Below are 6970 nucleotides of genomic sequence, written 5' to 3'. Positions count from 1 at the left end.
ATTTTCCTTATTTTAAACTTGAAAGATAGAGAAAGAAAATCCACCACCTTTACTCATGGGTGTGCTCCTGGCCATCCCCATTCTTGTCCCCTTCCCTTAGGGTTCTCTCGTTTAGAATTCAGTTCTTCTTGGTGATCCATCAGTTGTAGTTGGAGGTTCCTCTGTGCCTCTTGGTTTTCTAGGTATTGTCTTGACAGGCTATCAATGGCTTCTTGAATTTGGCGCATGTCCAGAGAGGTTGGAGCTTGCTCTTCTGAGGCTTGTCCTTCTTGCGGCACTGCTCTCTTTCTTGCCCTTCGTGGAGGTTGAGGTGGTGCAACATATTGCATTGGAGTGTGATTGACCTCCCAGGGTTTAGCCATATTGGATTGTTATCTTTAAAGACCACCTTGGCTTTCATACACAGTCTAAGGATGGTACCGGGTTTGGCATGAAATGGGCACAAGGATCACCACTTTTATGATGTGGTTGGTTCGGTCTCCAAGGTGTTCTCCCTTGAATGTTGCATGGCAACACTTCCAAAGGCACCTTATGCGAAAACATGTGGCTAACCCCCCTTTTTGAAGTGGCCAAACCCCTCTCCTTGGGTTGTCCCATCAATTCTATCCAATCTTCCCTTCATTTCCCATGCAAGACAAAAGGATTAAAATAAAAAAAATTAGTTTGAATGGTGGCGGAGAAAGTAGAAAAAAGAGGCTAACCACTTTTAAATTTTTCAATTTAAACAACTAAATGCTGTTCATGAATGAAAACCAACCGACTTATCTGGTGTTCATGTCTGCAACATTGGTGACACCAAACTTAGTTTGTGACCATGGAGTGTAAAAAGAGTTGATTAAGACTCTAAGATTGGCATGATATGATTCGTGTACATGCCCTCTTAGTGTGCCTTGAACACCAAACTTGTTCTTCACAATATGTTGCATACAAGGATTCACCTAAGTGTCTGTCAAAGTGGATTTGAAATTCATGAACCTTGCTTTATTAACTACTATTAAAGATTTAAAGGAAAGGATATAAAACATGGGTTGCCTCCCAAAAAGCGCTTCTTTAGCATCATTAGCTTGATGGTTGGCCTTCGTTAGGGTGGTTGATAGTGCCTCAAGTCTTCCTCTCTTGCAGTAAATCTATCTCCATTGGCTTCATTAAGAATCTCCACATGTTCTAAGGAGAGAACTCTGCTGATGGTATATGCTTTGGGTAGCTGAGATGGAATGGTAGGGAGATGAGGTGGGATTAGTGGGAAATGTGCAGAGATCACTTTATCTCCTGGAGAGAAGTCCTCTATAGGGATCTTTTTGTTCCTCTATCCTCTTGGCACCTTTTTCTTTTCTTCCCTTGGTGCTGCATTGCTCCTTGTGGCCTCCTTTTCTAGGGAAGCCTTGTTGCTAGTCTCGTATAACTTTTGTGGGTTCAGCTCCTTCTGGGTTTCCTTTGGCTGTTGTGCCTCCTGAGTGCATTGCTTGTCAACCAAAGGGATTCCCAGGTGTCCTGTTCATGCTTCCTTGTTTGTTTCCTCCATGGGTGTCCTATCGTGGTTCTCCCTGAATTCCTTGTTTTCTTGATCTGTTTCTTGTGAGGTCTTGAAGACATTGAAGGTAAGTTGTTCATCATGTATCCTCAATATTAGTTCTCCTTACTCCACATCTATAAGTGCTCTGGCCGTGGCTAGGAAAGGTCTTCCCAGGATAATTGGATGGATGTGACTCTCTTCCATCTCCAGGACAACAAAATCTGTGGGAAGGAAGTAGTTCTCGACCTTCACCAACACGTTTTCAACCACTCCTATTGCTTGTTTTTTAGTTTTGTCTGCCAATTGGATGATTACATCTGTGGGTGTTAGCTCATTAATTTGAAGTTTCTTCATAAGGGATAACGGCATTAAGTTGATGCTTGCTCCCAGGTCACAAAGTCCCCTATCAATCCTTGTTTCTCCTATAGCACAGGGGATGTAAAAACTCCTTGGGTCATTCTTTTTTGTAGGCAACTCTGTCTGAATGAGAGCACTACACTCCTTATTCATCACTATTGTTTGCCCACCCTTCAATAATTTCTTCTTAGTCAGCAGCTCCTTCATACACTTAATGTATGAGGGAATTTGTTGGAGAGCCTTGATGAATGGTATGTTTACATGGAGGGATGCAAACATGTCGAGAAATCTTGAGTATACTTTCCCTTCTACACCCCCTTGAGTCTTTGGGGAAATGGTGCTTTAGGTGGATAGGGGTTCAATACCTCCTTCTCCTCTGGCTCTTTTCTTTGTGTAAGCTCACCTCCTTGGTCTTTCTCGTCTGAATGCGCTTTTGAACCACCTTGGGGGTGCTCTAATGGTTTGTTCACTTCTTCCAAATTCTCCGCATCACTTATAGTGACCATCTTGCATTCTTCCCATCTCACTTTCTTTTCTTCTCCTCTCGGATTTTTCTCCATGTCACTTGGGAAGCTATCAGTAGGCTTAGGGATCTACTGAGAGAGATATCCTACTTGAGTTTCAAGCTTCTTGATGGTGTCCCCCTGATTCTTTATATTAGCTCATACTTCATCCTTGAACACTCTATTGTCTTGAACTTCCTTGCATATGCCTTCGAGCAAGGTCTTAATTCTGGAGAGTCTATCTTCGGATGGTGATGGTGGGTTGAGGTTAGAGGGTTGAGACTGGCCATTTTGGGTTTGATATGGCTACTGAGAAGTGTTGTTTGGTGGGTGTTGATATGATCTCTGTGTGGAATGTTGGTATGCTGCATTATTATTGGGGTTGTGACATCTCTGATCTTGGCTTTGGTCTTGTTGATTTCCTCACCCAAAGTTTGGATGGTTTTTCCAACCGAAATTGTAGGTCTTAGAGTATGGATCATGTGATTGCCTCGGTGAGTTCCCAACATAGTTGGCTTATTCCCAATCACCTCCTTCCTCTGTATTCACTCCTTCTTGAGCTGGTGGTAGGGTGCTGACTACTGCAACTTGGTTTCCCTCCATCTGCTTGTTAAGGTCAGCCAACTGCTTGGTGATCATCTTGTTTTGAGCTAGCAGTGCATCCATATGGTTCAACTTCATTACTCCTCGAGTGTTGCTCCTCTCAGAAGCATAAAAGTAGTCATTCTCAGCTACAGTCTCAATGACATCTATGGCTTCTTCAATGGTCATCTTCTTGTTTAGAGATCCCCCGAAAGAGTGGTCTACTGCCTTCTTTGATTCGTAAGACAAGCCTTTATAGAAAATGTGTAGTTGCACCCATTCATTGAACATGTCTGGCAGGCACCTTCTTGTTAAGTCCTTAAACCTCTCCCATGCCTCATAGAGAGTTTTACCATCTTGTTGCCTGAAGGTTTGTACCTCAGCTCTCAACCTGTTGATCCTTTAAGGAGGATAAAATCTCGCCAAGAACTTGTTCACCACATCTTCCCATGTTTTTAAACTCTCCTTCGGGAAGGATTCCATCCATTTAGATGCTTTGTCCCTGAGTGAAAAGGGGAACAAAAGCAATCTATAGGTGTCAGGATGAACACCATTAGACTTCACAATATCACATATTCTTAGGAAGGTGGTTAAATGTTGATTGGGGTCTTCTTAGGCGCTTCTTCCAAATGAACAGTTGTTCTGGACAAGGGTGATGAGCTGGGGGCTTCAGTTCAAAGTTATTGGCATGTATAGTTGGTTTTTGGATGCTACTTCCACAGTTCCCTGGATTTGGATTAATATAAGAGCCTAGAACTCTTCTCTTCTGCTCAGCATGATCTGCTGGACCTTCTCTGGCATGGTTGTGTGTCTCCTCCTCATGGTGGTTTTCCATGTTCTCCTCCATGTCTGTCTCAAAATCCTCCTCTTCTTCCTCAGTACCAACGACCCTCTTCCCTCTTGCTTCCCTCCTTAATCTAAGGAAGGTCCGCTCAGGTTCAGATTCAAAGGAGGTTGAAGCTCCTCTTCTTCTACCTGTCATACAATTAGCAGATTACACAAGCAAGAGAAAGGTGAAGAAATCACTCTTGTTAAGGTTACTGTTAGTGTGAGTGAAGCAATTTATCAAACAGTTAGTGGATTAGTTGACAGAGTTGTGAATTAAATGAGAAAATAAAACAAAAGGAAATAATAAATGAAAATGGCTGAGACTGAAAGTAAATGATAGAAAAAAATAAATGAAACAAAAAAAGTTGCTCAATCTAGTTATCCTCTAATTTAATCATTGTCGATACAAAATCAATCCCCAGCAACGGCGCCATAAACTTCAAGCACAGAAACTTGTATCTCAATAAATTTCCCTCGGCAAGTATACCGAATTGTCGTCAAGTAAAAACTCACAATAGAGTGAGGTTGAACCGTAGGGATTGATTGGTCGAGCAATTTTAATTAGAGGAGTGTTCTAGTCAAGCTAAGCCAAATTGAGTTGAGAATTACAGAAACTTAAATGCGGGAAAGATAAATGACATGGAATGTAAAGTTGCAGAATTTTAAATGGGGAGTTGGGGAGATGAGCATGAAAGGAAATAACAGAAAGTAAAGAGAATGGGTAAGATCAGAGATGGAGAATTCATTAGGCTTAGGAGATGTTGCATTCTCCGGATCAAGTTCATCTTCATCTCTTCCTCAATCAATGCATTCATTAATCTCCTTGGCAATCTTAGGTGATTGGATCCCAATTTCTTGGCAACCCAATCTCTATAAGCTTGAATAATTGCCCAATTCCTTGATTTAATTGCTCATGGAAAGAGATGAAGTATGGTCACTGATTATACCACATGTATTTCCAAATCAAAGTGTTGGTAAGATTATATGTCACTATATCCATCCAAACCCCAATTTGGTCCAACATGAGAAAACATTTCTAGCATGATCTCCTCATTCCTCTTCCAAGGCTCAGAGGAGATCCAATTATAGAGAGTCTCTTTTCCAAGATAACTTACCAATTGGTTGAAGACCGAAAGCTTTCTAGTAAAATCAAGAGAAAAGAAAGAGGAATAAGAATGAAAACTATAATTGATCCATCAAATTACAACAGAGCTCCCTAACCTAATGAAAAGGGGTTTAGTTGTTCATAGCTCTGGGAATGGAAAACAAGAAAGAAAAGTGCATTCTAAAATAAACTAGAAAGTATAGGTAAAGTAAAATATACAGAGTGTATCTTCCAATAATTCCAATCTCCTTTCTAGTTCAAAACTACCCCTATATATACTACTCTTCTGATCATCTAGTTAGCTCTTCAAGTCTTGGATATGGGCCTTTGATCTTTAGTTGAAGCAGTTATAGTCTTCAGTGGTGATAACTTCACCACTAACGTTGCAAGCTTGCTCCCTTTCCACGTAAGTGGTCACGTTAGTGATACTAACGTGGCTACTAATGTGGTTCTTCTATGCTTCCTTTGTCCCGAAATCAAAAAAACAGGGTGCATCAAAGCTTTGTTTTAGACTATGAGATCTTGCATTATATAAATTGGCATTCAACTCATGCATTATTCTCATGAAATCATGTAAAGTTCACAGTGTTTGCTTGAATCAAGGTGTAAGTGTACATTCACCCAAAACCTGCTTATTTCCTAAGAAAATGCATGAAACTACCTAAAAACAGTAAAGAAAAGGCTATTGAAATTGGCCAAGATGCCCTGGCATCAGTTAGTGGACGTCCAGCAAGGTCTTCCGCACTGGAAGTCACTGCCTTTTCACTCTCTCCAGATTCGGCCACCTTGGATTTGGTTATGGCCTTGCACTCTCTTTTGGGATTCTCTTCTATATTCCTTAGCAGAGTACTAGGAGGAGTTTCAGTAACTTTTTTACTCAGCTGACCCACTTGTGCCTCAAATTTCTGATGAAGGACCTTGTTTCATTCATGAAACTGAGAGTGGTCTTAGATAGATCAGAGACTATGTTTGCTAAGCCAGAAAGGCTCTGCTTAGAATTCACTGTCTGTTGCTGAGAAGATGATGGAAAAGGTTTGCTATTGCCAAACTTGTTTCTCCCACCGTTATTGTTGTTGAAGCCTTGTTGAGGCTTCTGTTGATCCTTCCATGAGAAATTTAGATGATTCCTACATGAAGGATTATAGGTGTTTCCATAGGGTTCTCCCATGTAATTCACCTCTTCCATTGCAGGATTCTCAAGGTCATAAGCTTCTCCATCAGAGGAGGCTTCTTTAGCACTGCCGGATGCAACTTGTAATCCAGTCAGATTTTGAGAAATTATATTGACTTACTGAGTCAATATTTTGTTCTGAGCCAATATGGCATTCAGAGTATTAATCTCAAGAACTCCTTTCTTTTGAGTCATCCCATTATTCACAGGATTTCTTTCAGAAGTGTACATGAACTGGTTATTTGCAACCATGTCAATGAGTTCCTGGGCTTCTACAGGGGTTTTCAGATGAAGAGATCTACCAGCAGAATGGTCCAATGACATCTTGGACAATTCAAATAGACCATCATAGAATATACATATGATGCTCTATTCTGGAAGCATGTTAGAAGGACACCTTTTGGTTAATTGCTTGTATCTTTTCCAAGCTTCATAGAGGGATTCACCTTCCTTCTATTTGAAGGTTTGAACTTCCACTCTAAGCTTGCTCATCTTTTGAGGTGGAAAGAATTTGGTCAAGAAAGAATTGACCAACTTGTCCCAAGAGTTAAGGCTTTCTCTAGGTTGTGAGTCCAACCATGTTCTAGCTCTGTCTCTTACAGCAAAGGGGAAAAGCATAAGTCTGTAGACCTCGGGATCAACCCCATTGGTCTTGACAGTATCATATATCTGCAAGAATTCAGCTAAGAACTAATGAGGATCTTCCAATGGAAGTCCATGAAACTTGCAATTCTGCTGCATTAGAGAAACTAATTGAGGCTTAAGCTCAAAGTTGTTTGCTCCAATGGCAGGAATTGAGATGCTTCTTCCATAGAAGTTGGAAGTTGGTGCAGTATAGTCACCAAGCATCTTCCTTGCATCTCTAGCATTATTGTTGGGTTCAGCTGCCATGTCTGCTTTTTTTTTCAAAA

At 41.0% G+C, this 6970-nt stretch overlaps 1 non-coding gene across 1 annotated transcript; it reads left to right on the top strand.

Annotated features, from left to right (window-relative positions):
- Window positions 1–6437: 6437 nt before the first annotated feature.
- Window positions 6438–6545, top strand: LOC112804370 (small nucleolar RNA R71). Its single transcript, XR_003202978.1, has one exon. It is a non-coding gene; the product is annotated as a small nucleolar RNA R71 (small nucleolar RNA).
- The last annotated feature ends 425 nt before the right edge of the window (window positions 6546–6970 follow it).

Source organism: Arachis hypogaea, chromosome 5 (assembly GCF_003086295.3).
Source record: "Arachis hypogaea cultivar Tifrunner chromosome 5, arahy.Tifrunner.gnm2.J5K5, whole genome shotgun sequence".
Taxonomy (NCBI): domain Eukaryota; kingdom Viridiplantae; phylum Streptophyta; class Magnoliopsida; order Fabales; family Fabaceae; genus Arachis; species Arachis hypogaea.
Note: the sequence above shows the minus strand (reverse complement) of the source record. Positions and strands in the feature narration are given on the sequence as shown.